The sequence below is a fragment of the Rousettus aegyptiacus genome, unplaced genomic scaffold, assembly GCF_014176215.1.
Source record: "Rousettus aegyptiacus isolate mRouAeg1 unplaced genomic scaffold, mRouAeg1.p scaffold_m13_p_2, whole genome shotgun sequence".
Taxonomy (NCBI): domain Eukaryota; kingdom Metazoa; phylum Chordata; class Mammalia; order Chiroptera; family Pteropodidae; genus Rousettus; species Rousettus aegyptiacus.
The window spans coordinates 68504123-68526238 of NW_023416295.1; the positions used below are offsets into that span (position 1 = coordinate 68504123).

General features: G+C 36.8%; 1 protein-coding gene across 19 annotated transcripts in view; it reads left to right on the top strand.

Annotated features, from left to right (window-relative positions):
* Positions 1 to 22116, top strand: part of GTDC1 (glycosyltransferase like domain containing 1) — a 355599-nt gene that overhangs the window by 255091 nt on the left and 78392 nt on the right. The window lies entirely within an intron of this gene.

Below are 22116 nucleotides of genomic sequence, written 5' to 3' on the forward strand. Positions count from 1 at the left end.
CACATCCCCTACTCACCCTTCCATCTCCGATTGTCTGATTTAAGTCCAGAAAAGTAGTTTCCCTGCTTGCTTCATCTGCCTTCTAAGAGCTTAAACTCTTAGCAAAGTAAGTCAAGAATTTATCCGGTATTGAGTTTTTGCCAAGCAAGACTTCCAGATGGTGTCCTCATGGTTGAAGTTGCACACCACTACTTTACATTACTTCTGTGACTGTTCTGGAGTCTCTTTTCCCAGACCATATCCTCTACCTGGCCTGGCCTGACAGTCTGGAGCGCACTTCCAAAAACAATGTCACCGCCATTTTTCTTCTTTTCTCCAAAATGCTTCCATCTTTGGGTTTAGAATCTACAAGACAGATATGGTGATCTTTGTGATGTACATTACCCTCTCCTTTGAGCAAATATTTTTCCCTTTGAGCAAAGGTTTCCTTTTGGCCGTGGTTTATTTTTACAATAACACTAATATTAAAAAGCTAATATTTATTAAGTGATCACTATAGGCCACATTCAGTGCTAACTTATTAATATCTCTTGAGTTTATTTGTTACTGAATATACTAAGCTAACAGTACTTCCTATGATATAAATGTAATTCTCTTCATTTTACCTATGAGGAAACTGAAGCTTGGGTAAGTTAAGTAACTTGCCTAAGGCTACACCACTAAGTGATAAGGTCAGGATTTGAACCCAGAAATTCCAGAGCTTGCCTTTTCGTTATTATACTTCTTTTCCTCCCCCCTGCCCTTGCAGAGATTTAGAAGTGGCTTGTACCCCTTAACAGCATACCTTCTTGAATAAAAATTCTAAGTTAAATCAACCACTTGTTCAAACTTCGTGTATTGGTGTACAGACCTTTTACTCTCAACGGTTTCATCCTAGTTGATTTCCTTTTAATTTTTCCCTGAACTTTCTGGGCATTTTTACCACCTGATGCTTTGTTTTAGGCCTCATGGTTTCAGGTTTTATAATTATGTCTGAGTGTTTTTTTCTCTCTCCCTCTACCAAAATTTAGCTTAGAGGTGTCTTGATGATATTGGCAAATTAGGGATATTCTTTTCTGGCTTCATGAAAAATGTTTTTTTCTAATGTAATCCTTCTTTCTTTGGAGTTTATAAAACCAACTCTTAGCACTGTCCATGTTATGACCTTCCCTTTAAAAAAGAGATAAACACCGATCCATACCCTCTCATACACTTTCCCCAGCAAGTTCTTAAATTTTCTTCCAAGAGGGTAATTATAGCAGTTCTCAATTCCAGTGGCACATTAGAATCACTTAGTATAAAAAAATACCAGTGCCAGGCCCCATCCCATATCAATTGAATTGGTTTCTGGGGATGAGTCTTAGACATTATTTTAAAACTTTTCAGTATTTTACAACTTCCGATGTGCAGCCATGGTAAGATCCACAGCATTATGAGCTTTGTCTGGCAGTAACATTCATTCCCACTCAAATGAACAGAACTGGGTACATTTTGGGTCTTGGCAAACTCTATCTCCCGCTAAGAGTCATACTGTAGGAAGACATCTTGCCTCTTGCTTAGCTTGGCTACAGCTTTATTCACAGGAATGCACACATTCCATGAGGATTCTCTTCTGACTGCAATTAGTAACAGCACTCTGCCTACCTCCTAAGGTCTGAGAATACTCCTAGAGCTTTGTGGTGCCTCTGGAATCATCATCCGTGGAGAGCACAGCCCCTCTGGTTCTAGCCACACACTTTGCACACTTTTCTTCCCATCTCTTTCGGCACTTACTCTTCTGCTTACTCTTCTCTTCCCATTTATTTTCCTTTACTTCCTTAACATCTTTTTTTTCTATCAGATTTCCTTCTAAGACCTCCTTCTGCTTCTGTTTAACCTTGGTCTATTCATCTTCTCTAGGAAGAAACAAACAAACATTTAGAGTAAACCCAGCCTAGGCAGGAACAAAACTATCTATAAGACGTGACTCTTACTTTCTAGAGCTTACTTTTTAGTTGAGAAGAAAAAGCGAAGGTACGTGAAGGTTGCAGAACATGTGTGGTCATCAACATGCAGGAAGGAGTCTCTGAGAGAGCATCGTGAGGGAGGTGAGCCTTGAACTGAACTTTTTAGGATAAGAGTTCAGGGAGCACCTCAGTTTCATTGAACAAAGTCAGTGAATGTGTAATGATGATGGTCAGTATGGATTATATGAAGGAGAATTTGTCTCAAGAAGACTATGAGATCTGGGAAAGAAGATTAGATGGGGTGGGGTTGGGTTAGGAGAGAAGGATAATTAGCAGGGTGGTAAGGTTAATGATTCTACACCACCTGCCATATTCAAGTCAATTGCTAGACTCTAAAATAAAGAGGTCAAGCTGCGTGCCTTCCAAGTTCTTCCATGCTTAGCATAGTGCCCAACAAAGAGTAGTCATATAAAATATATTTATGGAATGAATAAATTCTTCTCAGCCATATGGGGGTGTTGTAAATCCCTTTAGAAGTCAGACAAAATTTATTGACCCTTTCTTTAGAAAAATTCAAATAAGTACACACACACACACACACACACACACACACACACACACACAAAATTTTCCATATAATTAGAGGGGATTCAAGGACTCCCTAAAGTCTATTCAGGGTCACCAGGTTAATAATTGGTGATTTTGAGATGTGTCACACATGATTTATGTCTTGAAAGTTATTTAAACACTATTTCCTATGATTTAAACTTAAAAAGAACTGTCTCATCAAGTTTTACTAGTTGTAGAAAAGTTCTCTAGAAAAGGCATTACAGGCAGATTTTTTGTCTTGAAGGGTAATATCTGTTTCTTTTAGCACAATACAATATCTTCTCTAGACAGTTTTTCAACCCAGTTTATTCCCAAAATTCTAACTGTGGTTTTAAAGAACTAATTATTGTATTAATATTTTTACAGAGCATTCATCAATAAATCATGTTATCCCAGAATAACATTTATTTTTGTTCTTTGCCTATGTAACTTCATGCAGTAAAAGAAAAATAAAAAGAATCACCACAAATTATGTCAAAAGGGACAATATTCCCATTTAATAAGTGAAAAATCAATGGCTCAACGAGGTTATTTTATTGACCTAGCATTACTCACCCCATTAGTTGATGACCCTGAAATTTGAGTCCAAGGGTAGTTTGCTTCTAAAGGTACCTTGCTAAACTCTCACTCCTAGTAAAGAATTTTACACACACACCATACTTCCCCTCCCAGTCCTGTTTCTCGGACAAATGCAATACTTCAGTGAGAGGGAAATTTAATTGGCATTGTTATCCAGCTCTCTGGAGTTATGAAGAAAATAAATAAAACAAGATGGAAGGTCCACAGTTTTGCACATAAGTGCCTTTGCCGTTAACACCAGCAGCTTCTTTAATCCTAGCAAGCAGAAATTATCAAGTATATCACTTTCAAAGAGTACCTTTGTGTTGTTTTCCAGGAGATAAGTAGCACATATTTGTTAGAAGATGACCTAAATTGATGCATTCTTTAGTAAACAAAGGAAGTTGGTTTGTTCTACTAATCTGTGGAGACATGGCCCTGTCAACATGATCCCAGGAGACTCAGAGCGACCTCGTGTTCTTTATGGATGTGGCATGGGTCAGAGGGTGTGAGACCAAAGGGAAGCACCTTCAGTTGACCTTTGAGACCTTAGTGTGACTAACTTTAAAACCTCCAATGGCAGAAATGTCTTTCCAGTATAATTTGTAGGTTGAGAATTAGATATTTATTAATTCTTGTGAGAATAAAATTTGATTTAAAAATAAGCACATATTTATTATAACTCTCTAGTTTCATTTTTCTTAACAATTACCTTCATTTCCGCAAAACTGAAGCTTTATTAAGTAACTACTATGCTAAGCACTATACTGAACAGTTTTTCATAGGTTATTGTATTTTACTCTATCGAGGGCCTTGTGGCCTTTTGAAAAAGAATCATGACAATTATCAGAGCAAAGAGGTGTAGATTTTGTTATAATGACAGTGACTTCTTTCTATTAAGATAGATTTTTAAATATTACACTTATGACTTAGTGATCCTTCCTTCCAAGAAAGGATAAATGCTATTTATGAGAAGCTCAGTTTAATAATATCAGGAGCAGAATTCTATTTTTTAAACTCTTAGGCCTGATTGAAGGAGTTTAGATACTGAAGGCTCTCACACTAAAACAGTTAAACACAAGAGCAGGTCCAAAGAGTGTCTGCGCATCTTAAATTTAAATCTAAATTTAAATTTCCACGAATCAGAACTCAGAGCTAGTATCATTGTTGATCACAGAAAGAGAGATGTTTCTAATTAACTAACTTTAAAGCCCTATCTTAATCACTTAGAGCATTCTTGTGCACATCTGTGCTGCAGGAGTCACTGGATTACCTCCATCGTGTATGTGTGTCTGGGTGTGCGTGTGTGTTTAAAGCAATGCTATAACTCTATCCAAATGCGATTCAGCACTGCTTTAAAGTTTAGAAGCAAATGTGTACTTAGTAATGTAGTTTAAAAACTGAAACCCCTTCTACCTTCTATGTTTCTCTCTTGTAAATTGGGCTTGTTTGTGGAGGGCAGCCATTTCAAATACTATGACACACACATCCCAGAACTTCTTCCCTCTTACTTCGATCTAACCTAAATGAGCAACAGAGCCAGGGCCTCTCATGTGGTTTTGCTTCATCTGACAATGACATCAGTATCTTTCCATTCGCCTTATTTTTATAAAATTGTGCCTAGAATGAATAGTGATACCAGTAAAGGAAACTGAGTCCTTGGAGTAGTTTTTCATTAGAGTAAATGAAGTGATATGATACACAAGTAAAACCTGATGTGACAACATGGCATAAAGCTGTGATACAAAATGCTTGATTCTATTCCAGTGAATGTTTTCTTAAAGCTTTTATGCCTTTTTAATGTCTTGTGTGTGTGTATACCGATCAGTGGAAACATAATTCATGCTCAGATATTTATTTCTATCAATGAATGACCAGATGCTTCTTGCCTATGTTGGATGAGAACTCTTTTGCCTATTCAATAACTCTAAGGGACATCACATATAACAAACTAAACAAGATGACCAGCTCTAGCCCAAGTGATAAACATCCAGTTGCCTTTCTCTACTTTAAAACATTGGCAAAAACTCACAAACACCTTTATTCTAATTTTTTAATTGAAGTAAATTATGTGCTTTCCTTAGCAAAGTGATACATGCTCCTCATGGAAAACTAGGGCAATACAGACAAAAAAAAAAAAAAAAAGGAATAAGGCTTATAAATTGATTTTTACTGCCCATAACTAGCCAGTTGGAGATTTGATAATGGTGGTGAGGCTACAAACTGATGTTTATTTGGGCACATATTCTTTGCTGGACACTATGCTAAGTGCTTTACATACTTTAGTTTATCTAATTCTTTGCACATCCCACTGGTGTAGATAGTGATATTAACTCCCCCCCACCACCACCACCACCCCTTACAGATGAGGAAACTGAAGCCCAGAGGTATTAAATGAATCTCTTGAGGTCACACAGCTACTAGGTCACTTAGTAGCAGAGCTAATTGAACCTGAGATTTCCTGACACCTAGCCCCATTGATTTCTAAGAGTTAATTGATTAACTCTTCATCTGTAGTATACATTGCAAATATTTCTTTCACTTTTATATGTTGCCTTTCAGTTGATTTATGAAGCTTTTGATATATTAAAATATTTTATTTTTACACAAACTAATCTGCTCTTTATGTGTGTGGTTTCGGCCTTTAATGCCATCTTTAAAAAGATCTCTCCTATCCCTAGATTGTAATATGGGAAGGAAAAAAAAAGAAGTAACAGTATCAAAAGAAAATGATCACAAGACAGAAAGGCAAGATATCTGCCAAAGTTGTCACCAACAGGAAGTAAAAGGAGATCCGAGTGTGTTTGAAGGCAGTGGCAGAAGGGGAAATAAAGCTGTTCCCTCATTATATCTATCAAGTCCAACCTGTTCAGTAAACCAGTTACATTCACTTCCTTTCATGCCTTCTACCTTCTTCACCCTTCTGTAGCAGGTTTAGATGGGAGGAGAGGAAGGACTAAAGGAAAAGAGAGGAAGGCTTGTTTTACATAGCTGGTGCTGTTTGAGGATCTCTCTTGGGTGCCAAATGCCTTCTGTCAGACAACAGCCAAATGCCAGCTCTTTTGTGTGGTACATAGGTATGGATTTTTGCGATATGAGACACTCCTTTGGAAATCTTACACACAAGAGGTATTTCCTGTCATGGAGGAAGACCTCTCGGAGTGACCTCTAATCACTTTATTCTCTCAGCTCCTACCCCAGAGTACATGCTTTGCCCTCACAGCAGCCTTCCTGAGCATATTTCTTTTAACATGGTGCACTAGGACCACAGGGGGAAAACAATTAGGTGTCCTTTCCCTTCCAAATGGTAAAAATGGATTCTGTTTCCATTGCTACCATTTCTTCTTGTCCTGCCATGTGGACAACTTCAGTCATTTTCTTACCTTCAGAATCTTGAAGTCAGAGCTATCATCAAGATCTATACTTCATATTTTAGGGGGGGCATACAGTAGGTTCTCCCAGGAACACTTCTGAGCTTTGTTCTAGAAGCAAGAGGAGGCAGACTTTTGAGTTTCAGCAGCTTGGCAGTCATCCAGTTTGGGGAAAGAGATGCCAGTTTCCCCTTCTGGCAAACATCCTAAATCTCTCTGAGAGGTTTTCATGGAGCCCATCACTCGTGTGAATTTCCTGCTTGTTTTCGGGCTGTTAGAGAGTGATGAGTTAGAGCCACTGGGCCAGTATTTCTACCTTTAACAAGTCTGCAGAGGTGTGTCTAGCACCTCTGCCTAGCATTTGTAGCTATTAATCCTTGGTGTTAGGACCTCAGCTAAAATGCCGAGATGACAGGAAAAGTCCCATTTCGCATCATATGATATAGTTATTTTGTGTTGTGGACGTATCATGTGATAGTTTCTGGTTTCTCTTTCAAAATGAGTCATCAGTTATCACTTTTTTAATCATCTATTTTTAAAGATGCTTTGTAGTTAGTTTATTGCTTTTTAGATAGTGACCCAAACCATCGATAGATCGATATTTAATACTTCTAGAGGTATATCCCCATTACAGTAAAATGGAAAAAAAAGAATAGAAAAAAAACAATGTTTTGAAAGGAGTGTTCTGTATTGCAAAGCTATTTTTATGTCACAGTGTGTAGTCCTTCGAAGCAGTATTTTGTTGATCCTGGTGACAACGAATTCAATATATCTAATAATACTGCATAGCAGGTCTTCATTCTCTTTCCTGTTGATGTGACAGTCACTCTCTAATGAAACCTTATTTTGTATACTATTTGCATTGTAGATCAGGATTGAGGAGCTGGATTTTCTTAAGCAATAGCTGATCTGTTTATACTTTTTATATTCTTCCATCAAGAAATAATTACCCTTCAACCAACCTTACCTCTTTCACTTCATGTATGCAAACCACCTAAATAAAACATACTCAAAATCCCAAACTACACATCAGTATACAGAAATAATCAGGATCCAGAAAAGCATAGAATAGAGTAAGCATAACCCTTTCTACTTCCTCATACCAAGGCATACATTCATTCAGTAAGTACATATTGAGTATCGACTGCAGGCCATAAACTTGCAACACAGTAGAGTTGATTTTGCTCATTTATTTACTCCAGGGAAGTAAAGAATGGGATTTGTTTTAACTTCAGGTCTATAAAATTGAAATGCGGTTTCTGGCTTAACAAAGATAGCGACCTTAGTAAGACTTTGTTATCTCATTGGTTCATTGCCTTTTGTCTGCGATTCTCTGTTAGAATGCTTCTACTACATATGGATTGGCTTTAAATGGCCTTGAGCAGTTGACCTCAGGGCCATCTGGCCATGTGGACCTGTACCCCCAGACTAACACTCAGTTATGTAATAATCTGGCTTTTGACACCCTTAAAATTCAGTTATGCCCTGGCATACATTGCACTGTGTTAAATGTATGTAAATTATGGCATGTACTGACAGATCAGGTGATCTGTGCAATACTTGAAAATAGTTCATGGCAACAAGATGTGAAATCTCGATCCAGTTAAATTATGGAATAATTACACTTTTAAGAGTCAAAGAAAAAAATTTTTTGTTTTAAGTGAGAAATACACCAAATAGTTTTTTCCTAGGATATTTACTGAATGGTTAAAGGTATACAATTTCTACTTATATCTAATTTAGTATTTAAAGAGAATTTGTACATCTCTGTGGTTATGACCCACAGTAAGGTTAATGAAAATTGTAAATGGGTATATGTCTATACTGCAGATATTTGCCCATATTCACGAACTCACTGTTCAAAGAAAGGATATTTCAAGAAGGAAAGTAAAAAATTCCTCTGCAAATATTGTTGAACTGCAAAAAAAAAAAGAAAGAAAATGTCCAGCACGTCCTGAAAGATGACCATAGATGGCTGTGACCTTTAAAAAGCCAACATGCATCTCTTTCAAAGGCTTAGAAAAAATCCTGCCATATGTTAAATTGTCTAAGTTTTCTTCTCATTCTTTTTCCTGTAACAGAGTTTTGAGTTTAAGTGGGCACTCTAAATCTCTGCCAGTTACCTAATAGTTTAAATGAATCTCTAGAATAGAAAGCTGGTGAGATTCTTTTGTTTGTTTGTTTGTTTTAAGGAAGGATGAAACTTTGGAGCAAACCTTTCTTTATTGCCTCACTTCAGTGAATCTATACCTTTCCTCAGGTGCACCAATCAATACCTAAATGTGAACTAATCATCATTCCTGCCTCTCCTCAAAACTTTTTCTTACGATGTTTCCATCCATTACTATAGTTTAGCAAGTAAAAAACCAGCTCTGACAACTTACTGTAGGATTAGACCCTTAAGAACTTTAGATACTGGAACATCTATATACATATATACAGAAGATAAAGTAGGTTTTCAAAACAATTAATAGCATACAGATAACTGGAAAACATGAGAAATAAAAAGATGCTATAAAAATTATGCATACTTTTAAAGGACTAAGGAGAACTTTTTATATTCATTAAAATTAACTCAGTGAATATGTGAAGTATTAGACATGTATGAAGAAAGAATTAGTAATCTAGAAGCTAGATTTTAAGAAATTAAAAATTAGGTAAAGAAAACACATGTCAAATAGGAATTCCAGATGGAAAAGTTAGAGAAAATGTTAAAAGCAATATTTGAAGAGATTTAGGCAAGAAATTTCCAGAGATTATGAAAATTATGAATTCTCAAGGTAAGATATATGTTTAGTTTTTAAAGGTCAGAGCATACAATAGAGTCTGTAATACAAAGCAGAATTCCTCCTACTCATTCCTGCCTCTAAACCCACTGTGCCCTACCAGGGGCCACTACTAACAAAATTTAACTATTTCTTATCCTGCTATTTCTTGATTTTTTAAAAATATGAGATATTATCTGTTGACTTCTGACCAGTAGAAGTGATGGTTTAGTTAGCTTTGTTACAGCATAAGCATGCATTTGTGTGCATATGCATACACACACAGTCTTTCCCTCACCCTGTCCTTCCAATATGGCTATGTCTCAACTTTTAGTCAGTTAAGTATTCTGTGTCCCTAGCATCATTGCCATGTGAAAACTGCTCCTTGCTGAGGAGCATCGTATTCTATGACTAGATCTCCTTCCCTGAACAACTTTTCACTTTTTCCTGGACCTAATTATTATATTGGTTTTATTTGTTTTGTTTCTGTGCTACTATCACAAACCCATTCCCAAGCTCTGTCACTGTCAGCTATTCATCCTTCTGATACGATGAGCCACATCAGAAAACATCATTTCCATTTTTTTTCTTGGATACCTACATTCTGGAAACCTCGATTCTCCTACTCCTGTTTGTTTTATTTGCTTTCTGAGTCACCTATTTCCTGAGTCCAATCTCTTTCTCTTCTTTCTTTTATTTTCTCATTTTAGTGGGCCCCATCCACCAGTAGTATCTCATCAGAAAATTGTCATGGGACCTAACATTTCTTAAAACCTTGCATGTCTGAAAATGACTTTATCTTGCCCCACATTTGATTGATACTTGAACGAGTTTTGAGCTCTCTTTGAAAATCATTTTCCTCATAAGTTCGAAGTAATGTTTCATTGTTTTATTCTTTTTGAGCTTCCTGTTAGGAAGTCTGATTCTAGTCCTTTTCTGGTCCCTTGCATATGACTCTCTATGTTTGCTCTCCAAAAGGTATTAAATTTTCTTTTTTACTGGTGTTCTGAAATTCCGTGATTCTACTTGGATGAGATTTTTGTTTCATTCTTATACTGGGTACTCATTTCCTTCTGTACAAAGAATTTTCTTACTTTCTTCTTTGATTTTCTTCTCCGTAATTTTCTCAGGATTCACTTTCTTCAATTCCTATCAGTCAGTATTGAACCTTAGGTTGACCCTATTTTGTTCTCCTCTTTTTTTGTTATTGTTTTTGTTCTGCTATCTAAGATTTTCTCATCTTTATCTTCTAACTCTTCTGTTGATATTTTTTTAAATTATGATATATTATTTGCAATCACTCTTTTTTGTTCTTGAATATCCTTTCTTATAGTATCTTATTTTTCCCACCAATAATGTAAAATCTTATTTTATCAATAGGGACATTTTAAGATTTTTTTTTTTAATTTCTCCACATCGCCTCAGTTCCTTCCAAGTTTCTTTTCGGGCCTCATTTTTGTCCCTCCCCCTCCTACCTTCATTCCTATCCCCACCCACTCAGTTCCTTGGCCATAGTTTGCTTTTGGACCATGTTTTCCTTTAGGTCCTTTGGACACGCCATACTCAGTGACGCCCACCTCCCACTCCCATACTTGGCTAAGTTCTAATCATCACTGAGGTCTCAGCTGAAAGATCACCTCTAGACAGGCTTGCTTGGCACTCGCCCCCTGTCCAGGGCTGGATTCTCATAATCATGATGCCCAATTCTTCCCTGAACAAGCGCACTCACCACATTATGTGTTCCATGGGGGCATCTATTTGCCTGGCACATAGTAGGCACTCCAATTTTTCTTGAACAGTAAATGAAAGTTGTTGTTTTTTTCTTTGAACCTTTTTTTACTCAGTATTTTCACTGACTATTTCAGGCCTTTCCTTATCTCTAGGCCTTGATTATATTCTAGTAATAGCCCAACAATTTACCCACCTGTTGTGTTTTTCTCCCCCTTTTCCAAACTTATAAATACTGAAAATGCAGAAATGGAAATGGAAATGTTTGTTCACTCACTTTGTATACTTAAAGGCTTTATTTCAAGTATAACATTAACAAAATTGTATCTGATAATATTCGTTTGGAATAATGTTCTTTTCTGTGGCTTAAAGGTTAGATAGCAGTAGGTTCAGAACTTGAAGTGAATCAGTACTTAGTACTGTAGCATTTAGTGTGAGAACAAAAAGGAAGAGGTTTGTGCTGCAAGTTATATTTGCTGGTAATTTTGATTTATTCAGGTTGTGGATAGGCAAATGAAAAAGGAGGAAAAAGGGATTGGATTTTTGATGCCCATCTGTTCATGCTTCAGAGACCTGGAAACTGATGTTTTAAATTTCCTGGTTTTACTTTCTTGTTTTATGCAGCTTTAGAAGGGAAAGGATAGAAATTCTCCATTAGAAAAATAAAGGAGTGAAAGGAAAGACAGGGAAAAGTGAAAGGTAGAAAGAAGTACCACAAGAAACCAATAATAGAATGTGAGGAATATATGTATATATTTGATTTATAGCATTGAGCTTTTTTATAATTAGTGTGCCTCTAGGCATGAGTACAAATCTCAGATTAGTATACAAATGAAAATAAGGTAACATGAAAATGTCTGCCTTAAATCTGAAAGTTCAGGGCAGCCCAGTGTGAATGCAAAGGACTAGAGGGACTAGAGCAGAGTTTTGAGAAAATTCTTAGTAAGTAACACTTCTGAAAAATAAATAAATAGGTAAATAAAATACCCTCCTTAAATGGATAGCTAAAGTATAACTTGTAAGAGTTAAGAAAAGTAGGCAAAGGGGATCAAATACGTGGTAGCTGAAGGAAAGTGGACTTCGGGTGGTGAACACACAATAGAATACACAGATGTCAAATTATAATGTACACCTGAAAATTATATAATTGTATTAACCAATATTATCCCAATAAACTTAATTTAAAAAAAAAAGACTTTAAAAAAATAAAATAGAACTGCACTGCTTTAGGTGTGTCCAATAGAAAGATAGATAGATAGATAGATAGATAGATAGATAGATAGATAGATAGATAGATGATAGATAGATAGATAGATAGATAGATAGATAAATAAATGGATGAATGAATAAATGAATAGAAAGACATGAGTTCTGGTTTATAAACTAGGCTTAGCTATGAAAGGGCCAGTGGAGTCAGAGACAAGAGTTTTTAGAATGTTGAATTATCCCTGCGGTAACAATGACAACATAGTGAGGATGATGATCTTCACCATATTATCAATAATAAAAAATAATAGTATTTAGTGAGCTCTTACTCTGTGCCAAGCAGCACGGAAAACGTAATTCTACAAGGCAGCATTAGTATTTTCCCTATTTTATAGATGAGGTAACTGATACTTAGAGAAAAGGCCTAAGTGATAGAGCCCTGATTTTGCAACCAGAAAATATGCCTAGATCCTTGCTTGACCCAGTATGTCATTTTGATCCTTAATAATAATTCTAAGATAGTCAATAAATTTTATTGGATGTTTTGATCCTTATTTTTCTAAGAGAAGTCCAAAAGTGGCCTCATTTTCATTGAACAGATGGGAAAACCCAGGCTTAGAGAGATTAATGACTTTATTCACAACCAAACAAAATATTCAGAAAAATTATTTTCCTGAAACTCATTTTTTTATTTTTTAAATTTATTTTAAATTTTGAAAAAATGACATTTTTGATTCACAATAAAATTCACAGATATTTACTCCTTTTTATCCCTTGAATTCTCTTATATTTGATAGTCAGCTCTCTCTTCTTTTACAAGATTCTCTTGTCGTCACTGTCTTTCAACATAAACACAGTACCTCCTACTCCATCATTTTCTGTACTCTGTTCGAGATTTAACACATCATGGTGTTGATCCTTTCTCCTTTATTCCATAACAGTATCCAGTAATATTAGTCATCTCTGGCTGTCATTACAAAATACTATACATTGGGTGGTTTAAACAACAGAAATGTATTTTCACACAATTTTGGAAGCTGAAAGTCTGAGATCAACATACCGCTATGTTTGGTTCTGAGTAAGGCTCTGTTCTTGGCTTTTAGATGGTGTGTCCTCACCTGTGGTAGAAGGAGGGAGGTGGAGAAAAGAGGGGGGGGGAGAGAAAGAGAGAAAGAGAGAGAGAGAGAGAGAGAGAGAGAGAGAGAGAGAGAGAGAGAGAGAGAGAGAGAGAGAGAAAGAGTAGAGAGACAAGAGATATATTCTTCTTAGGAGACCACAATCTTATGGGATTAGGGTCCAATCCTTATGACCTCATTTAAGCCTAGTTAACTTCCAAAGACCCTGTCTCCAGACAGTCACATTAGGGGTTAGGGATTCAACATCAGAATTTTGAAAGAACACAATTCAATCCTTAACACCAGTGAAATGATGTCATGCTGTAAAGGAGAATCTCCAATGGGAAACACTGTCATAGGGGAATTCTTATGTTTGTTTGGAAAAAAGAAAGTACTCCTTTTTTCAATACCAGGAAATTTTCCCATTCTGCTTCCAATTTCCAAATGAGGGATTTAAAAAAAAAAAATCATGCAATGGAACATGTGATTAAAGATCATTTTCAGAGTTTACTTCAATGCTTTATTGATGCTGTAGAAGACATCGGATTCTTAGAGTAGTGAGACATTACTTGCCAGCAAGGTAAATCCTTACAAAACAGCTTGCTGAGTATGTGCACATGTGAAACAGCTTCTTCACAAGATCACTTCAGATCCATATTTGGGAACTTTTCCACCTTCTATATACTATCATTAAATTAAGTGAGGTGAATGGATAGCAGATTTTGAAACTTTGCTTCTGAATTATTAATGAAACAAATGATGAGCAAGTTATTAAGTTTGAATTAAAAATAGATCATTTTAATAATGGAATCAGTAAACACTTTAGTTTAAAGGCAATATGGAAAATTTACCATTTCAGGGGCTAAGAGACCAAAATAAGTAAATATGAAATGTTACTTCATACACTTTAGTAATGTATGTAATGTAAGCTTTGTAAATACATACATAACCCCTTGCACATAGAAGGAGTTTAAATATTTGTTGACTGATTCAATCCACTGACTCATTCACTGACTAACTAGAAAATGCTGTTACCCAAGACGGCCTTAGGAATAACTCTGTAAGCACAGATATTACACGAAAGACCAAGGAAACAGAAAGTTTACTTAGACTTACTTACTCAGCTCCCCTCACATCATGACCAACATATGTTCTCTCTTTTGATCTTATCAAGAAATTTGCAAAAACAGATATTTTCCCATTCTATAGATTGGAAACTGAAGTTTAGAGAAATTAAATGATTTGAGTAACTTTACAAATACAGGAAGTGCCAGTGCAATCCTGTGTACCAATACAGACTGGATTATTTCCTCTTCAACATTCCCATTTCTTGAGTGGATTCACTTAAGGTACTTCACAATGATTTCTCTCCACCCACCCTTCCAAAATAATCTTTCTTGTAGGCATATTGAGGCACCTGAAATTATCCCATTTGTAATTTGAATTAAGGTATTGCCCCTTTTGAGAAGTGTAACATAACGCATTGAGCATGGGGGTGATTAATACATTGTGAGAATTAAAGATTAGTTTCCAACAAGACCAACAACAGGGAGCAGGGCATGATTAGGGCTGGATGCAAAGTTGGGCTTACTTAGTTCCAGTATAGTCTGCAAAGGCATGTATGGAGGTGAGGGGTGGCTGGGGGTAGGCAGGGGGTCAGGGCAATCAGAAAGTAGTATAAGGATTCCAGGAGAGTACTTAGAGTGGAAATAGGAAAATAAAGATTTTCTGTTTGCAGTTTAGCCTACAATTTTGCCAACTGTGTTGAATTACTGTAGTAAACCTGTGTTGTTCATAGCTCTTTTGGGGGGAGGAATGGTGAACATGAGAAGTAAGCATACATATGTTCAGAAGAATGAGTCTGGATTTGATAAACATTTATTCTGTCAACATGAAAGGTAGCTTTTCTCATTCTCCTGCATTTATGAGGATCTTAAATTTTCTGTATGGGAGGAGTACATAAATGTTTAAAAAGGGATTTTATGAAATTGCTCAGGCAAACTGAGCATACTAGTTTGCAGTTAAATTAGCAATGTTTGCAATCTAAAACACTTAGAAAGCAAGAGAGAATGGGGAAACAGTCATAATTATTTAAGTTAAATAGTACTAATCACATAAACTATATCAGAAGAAGCCATGTAAACAAGTGGTCTAAGTAAGGTAGATGGAAAGTATTAGATGTTGAGAAATGATTCTTAGAAATGGTGGTGGGAAACAAAAATAAAACAAAATAAAAATAAAACAAAAATAAAAGGGAATGGGCTTGTGGGAATAGAGCCATACATCCCAGCTATTTAAAGGACAGACTTTAGAAAATGGACAGGGGTGAGGAAGCTGAAGTTCCTTTTGGGGGCATCTTTCAAGAGAAGATGCTGTCTTCACCAAGTGTGTCATCTCTAGGACCAGACATGGCTAATGAAGCCAGCATGGTTACCACAAATCTGCTTTCAGTTCAGGCATGCATTTCTCAGGCTAGTCAGCAGAGTTTGCTTGTTAATTTTAACTGCAGCAAGTTTCTGTGAATCCTGTTTCCCCATCTTGTCACAAAACAAATTCTTTGTAGTCCAAGCAAGGCATTCTTGCCCAGTATCGTCTCACAGGCTGCTGTCAATATTTTATGTTGGCTTTTCAAGTTTGTACCCTGGGAGATCAAACTTGGTTCAAGCACCAAATACTGAACATCTAAATGACATGGCCGAACCGGCCACGGTGGTGTTGGATGGTTGTTCCCCCAAAGCATTTGCGCTATGTGCATGTGGATTATGATTGACTCGTCCGTGATTTGAGTTTGTTCAAATAATGTTCTGCCAGCAGTTTCTTATTGAAAGTGCCTTCATAGACATGTTGCATGTATTTCATGAATATTAGCCCTTAGCCATCTCCAGGAAAGAAGAGCAGCCATCCTACAACCAACCACCAAGCATAAGTCTTTCTGTTTAATGTTGTGGTCTCTAAACATCTAGTTTTAATTATGATGCCTTTCCTTGCTCGTGATTCCTTTATTTAGTGAAGATGGTGTGGCAAGAGGTATCAGGGGCGTATGTGTACACATGAGAACACTAGATCAAGATTTTTACTTTTAAACTTTATAGGTTTATATAAATCTGCTTACCATATAAGTGATATATTGAACACATGTGGGCTAGCATGATTTTTTAATTATCTTTGATATTTGCTTATGTGGCTAAATTCTAAAAATGTTAATTTTGTAATTAATTTCCAACACATTGTTTGGAAACAATGAGTAGCTTTTGTTATAAATCACCCAAGAACTTAGATCACTGAACTGCCTGGATGTGTCTTCCCAGTTAGTTTTGGAAGAATTACTTATCTCTGATTCCCATTTCCTTTCTCTTCAGTTTCCAATATGGTTTCTATCCAGGAATCCACAGAAATTGCTGTGATGAAAGAGAATGATACTTTTTCTTCTGTCATACATATTAGCCTTGAACCATACTCTGTCGCTTTTTTTTACAGGTTATCCTGATTTCTTTCAAACTTTCTTCTGTCTGCTGATGCGTGGCCTTGGCGTATGGCCTTTGGTTTGGGCTTTCATCATTTTCTCATATGAATGCATGTTCCCATTCCTTCTGCCGTCCCTGCTGTATAAAATATGCCACCACTTGTTTGGCTCCCCATGCTTTTCAGACTCTGGCTGTGGCTGCTACCTCCCAGAGTCTCAAATAGTATTTCACAGTGTTTCCCAGAGTGTCCTTTGTTTAACATTAATCCTTAAGGTGCTTCCTTTGGTTGGTTGGAGTGGGAGGAGTCGCTTGTTCCATTAAGTGTTAAGTTTGGAAATAATGAACACAATGTTCCTGTCACATAATAGGTACTGTAATAAATAGTTATTAAATGAACAAAAGAATGAATAAGTGAACATAAGTGTAATACACTCTAGTGTATGCCTTGGGAAGTTCTGTAGTGAAGAAACGTTTAACTTTGTTTAACAGCATTTTCCAAACTTGTTTTCTCACAAAACCTTCTCTAGTGCAAGACTTACATGTGTCCCATGGAACTAGCATTTAACAAAACACACCCCATAATACCCAAGCCTGAAGGACACGGCAAGGTAACCATACTGCTCTCCCTCCCCCAGTCCTAAGCTGTATCACCACTACAGGCTGAGTTTGGTCAGCTCTCGCTGCTTGCCTGCCTCATGTATAGACCAGTTTCCTTATTCCTGTTGCTAATGTCTTCTCTTTCTTCACTGGCTCGAATTTGGAGTAGTCTTTGATCACTTAGGCTCTCTTTGCCTCATTTTTGTTCCACATACTATCTCCCAGATCTGTTTTGAGAAGCAAGACTATTCATAATCTCTCTCTTTCTCATGGACTGTTTATCTGTGAACAAAAACAGATGAATCAATGTTAACGTCCTAAATTCACTTGACTTGCTTTATCTTAACACCGTCCTCTCGACTGTTAGCTAAACAGACTAGCTTCTCAACTTTACCTGGAATAAGCTAAGGTGTCTAGATAATTTCCTATGTTTGCCAGCAATTGTAACAACTTTTTTAATATCTTCTTAAATCTAGTCTTTTCCTAATTGATCTGAATAAGGCCTTTGGCCCTTTTTATAGGTTCAGCTCTAGCTTTGTTTGTTTGGAACAAGATTTGGGGGGAAGAGATCAAATTTAGGTCCAGAAAGTACTTTTACAAGCCGTGTCTTTAAACGCTGCCCAACATAATACTGCAGTTTTGTGGCAGTGCCTCTGGAACCCCATTAGGAGACCGAGGTGAGCGGGAGGACGGAAGGAGAGGAGGCAGTAGGGAGGCTCTGCTCCTGTTTCACAGATCAGCTATTGGTTGAAAAAAGTTGGGGGTGGGGATCCCATGGCTAATAACAGATTGGAAGTGATTACAGTAATCAGGATATTTCTGAAAGTAAAACCAGGCTCTGATAGAGCTTCCAAGAGACTCAGAAACAGGGAAAGACATCCTATGAGTAAGGTGGGCAGTAGCATTTCTTTAAGGAAAATTGGGGGTTTGTTAAATAGTTAACCTGGTATATGCTCTAAAAGGGAGCTGACTGGTTTTCTTCTGACTCTTCCCTTTTCTCTGTTTCACTCCTTACCTCGGAACCTTTTCTCCTTGCATTAACACCTCCACCGGAGTTAGAGCTGGGGAGGAGAAAGGAAGTGTTCATACATGGCCTATTTGCATACTCACTTCATTGAGTTAATGCCAGGACAGCACATTCTGTCCAGTTCTAGAAAAAAAAGCCAGTTTCACCCCATCAGTAAGGTATTATTTTCTTTTTTAGCATAGTACAGTTTATTACCAAGCTTCTCTTAACTGTACATTACAAATAGCATCTGATTAAGAATGTTCTGGATGGGTTAATTAGTGTGGTGACTATTATTAAGCAAACTGCTTGTTAGTATTATGCCTATTTGATCTTGGTATTGATGTGAAGTAATTGACCATAGAGCTACATTTAGAAAAGCTGGAATAAAGTTTTTTGATTTCCATAATGGCAATAAATTGTTTATATTAAACATGTCTATGAAAATATGAGTTTCATGGCACAGAGAATCAGAGTAGACTCTCTGTGGAATAGTAGATGAGGATTGTTTTATTTCATTTTGTTCTGTTTTTTAGAAATAATAATACATTTGTCCAGCTGCTTCAAGATCAATTCTGTTGAAATAAAGTAGTTAAAAATTATTATTTAAGCTTCCTACTGCACAGTATATGAAAACTAAGGTGACTCAAATTTCTCTCACCTATAGGACATATTTCTTTTTAGATTTAGCTAGTTGCCTAAACACTTCTTTTGGTAACCATCACTATATATAAAGAGACTATTAAAAATATGAGAAGATATTATAAACAAGGAAAGCGTAACATATAACCACCTTCTTTCAAATACTAGATTATTATCTATATTATTTCTTGGTATTTTGTCCAGTTCTATTATTGTTTCCCTAGCTGTAGCATTTCCATAGGGAATTTATTCCATGAGCTAATAAATTATACCCGTCAGGGAGTTTTTCTTGAAATTCAGCTTAGATTTTCCCATTCTTAATTTCATCTCATTACTCCTAGTGATACCCCCTTGTAGCAGGCTAAATAATTATTCTCCTTCCTTGGAGACTCCTATTATGGACCCCTCTAGTTGTCACTAAGCCAGGCTATTCATATTTAGCTCCTTTAATCTGTCCTCATAAATCAATTCTTCCATTGCCTTAATCATTATTATTGCTCTTCTAAGAACTCTCTAATTTTCAGACATATACAGTTATCAGGTGACCCAGATGAAATCAGCATTCGCACAGTGTTCTGTCCCCTCAGACTGGGTGTCTTCCTTCCCAACACGATCCGTAACAAAGTAACGTATCAGTTTGCTGGTAAGATCAGCATAGGCTCATCTTGTCAAACTCCAGACAATCTAAGCAGTGTTTTCCATGTATCGCATTTCCATTCAGGTTTATTTTTATGTTTTCTACTTTATTATATTAGTAAGCCGAGTTTTGAGTTACTATTCATATTTGTATTCTGCATCTTTCCATGTCCTTATTCACTACCACCTGTAAGTCTGTCATCCACAACCTGTGTTAACATGGGACTCTGTTCACCCTTAAGAACATTTAGGAAACATGTTGAATAAAAACAGGTCCAGCGCCCTGCCCACAGCTAAATTTCTCACCAGTTACCAATTCCTATTTTTTACAACTCTTTAACCAACCTCCCAACTCTTTTAATTTGCCATTTTGCTCACATGCTGGACAATGTAAATGGATTTTATGGGTAACATGGGTCATGATACTGTTTTCTAAAATAAAGATACGTTGTTTTAATGCCCATCTTTTTTTTTATTATTATTGTGAATCCTTCATGCACTAAGTTTGTAATTCTGTTGCCTTTTCAAGCTTGCCTGGTATTCCTTATCTGACTTAAATAAAGCGGTTACTTTGCTTGCTTTATTGTTGTTTCCGAGGTATGTACAGATGTTCCTTCTCTTGCCATTTGTTCTGATTGTTTAGGAGATGTTGAAGACATCGTCACAGTCTTTTTTTTTTTTTAACTTTACTTTTTGTGGCATTCAATAAGAACTTTTAAATTGATTTTTAGGTCCTTAGAATCCCCTCAATATTTTGAATTTGTATCAGAAAGAACGTTGATTAGTTCCCTGAAATATTTCAGACCTGTGAGATCCAAAACTAGAATCTGCATATGCCCAAATTTCTTTCCATTTTAATCAAGAATTAATTAATTTTATTAGGGCATCCCAAGGGGGCTAGCACCATTCTTTGTGCTTTCTCTAGATACAATTATCTACTTAATTCTTGGAGGGAGGGGGTTCTTTATATGTTCAGGTGATTTTCCTCAAAAGACTTTGTGAAACAAGCACAGAAGCCCCCCGAATAAGCTTTTTAATTCTGAAACAACCAGACTTTGATTCCAGCTGAGAGTGGAATCCACACTGTTCCTTAGTGTTACTCATCAGCCCCCGCTCTGAGAAGTGGAGGACGTCCACTCCCCTCTTCTCTTCTCACAGTGACTGTTTTGATCTCTCAACCCACTTCTTAAACTTTGTTTCCACCTCTACTCACCAAATAGATGGCCTATCCTGATGCCTTGGTGACACACCTTATTTAGAGTCCACACCTGCCACCTGAAATTTTTTCAGCTTCCTTTTTCTCTCCTTCTTCCCTCAGTTTATGACAAAGTTAGATTTAATTCTGTCTTATAAGGCTCTTCCTCTACACCAAGAATCCTGTTATCATCTCATGTTATGTTGTTTGTCTACTTCCATCTTTTAAGACTTTTCTGTTTTATCAGGATCCTGCCCCCCTTCCCTAGCAGTTATCGCCAAGTGAACACCAAGAAGATACCCTGTGTACACATGCTCTATTAAAGAAAATTCACCTAACCTTCACTGTTCTTCTCCTCTCTACTTCTCTTTCTCTCTCTCTCTCTCTCTCTCTCTCTCTCTCTCTCTCTGTCTCTCTCTCCTCTCTCCCTCTCTGTCTGTCTCTCTCTCTGTCTCTCTCTCTCTGTCTCTGTCTCTGTCTCTCTCTCTCTCTCTCTTTTATGCACACAGCCTAACCTTCAGCCTGGCTTCTACCTGTTTCCTCCAAAGCAACTGCCTTTGGAGTAGCTATCTGCCATGTAACAAGATCAAACGCTCTGTTTTTTTCTGGTGCTGTAGCATCTCTGCAGTGGTTTACACCTACTTTTACACACATTTAAGGGTTCTTGAATTTTTTTTTTTAACACATTATTTTGGTGCTCTTAATTCAATAGGGTAATATTACTCTCAGTTTCACTCTCTACTCTTCTAAATGTTTCTTATTGCCTTCCTCCATGGTTCTTCTTCTTCACCTACCCCTTATATGCATGTGCTCTCCGTTTCTTCTTCACTTACTCAACAATCCAGGGAGGCCCCAGTCTGCCTCTCTAGACCTCAGATCCCAGGAACTGGCTCCAGATTCTTTGGGCTGCATGTTATTCCCTAAAGAGTTTGTGTTCTTTCACACTCTTTTCCTTTGATCATACCATTCCCTCAGTCCAGAACTTCCCCCTCTCTGCCTTTCAGAATCCTTCAACTAAAACTATCGTTAAGCCTTTACTGATCCCCAAATCAGAATTAATCTCTAGTTCTCAGTTTTAAAAGTTAGAGTGTCCATTCTTTATATACTGTGTTCTACTACAGGTTGGTGGGTTGTTCACATCTGTCTCCCACTCTGTCTTTACTAAGCACTCCTTGATTTCATTGTATATAGAAGCTTCTATCCATAAGTAATAGATATCTAGCTCTATATGACAAATCGTGACAATGAAAAAATATAAAATATGCTTCAAGAAATAATAGCAAGGTGAATTTATTGAGA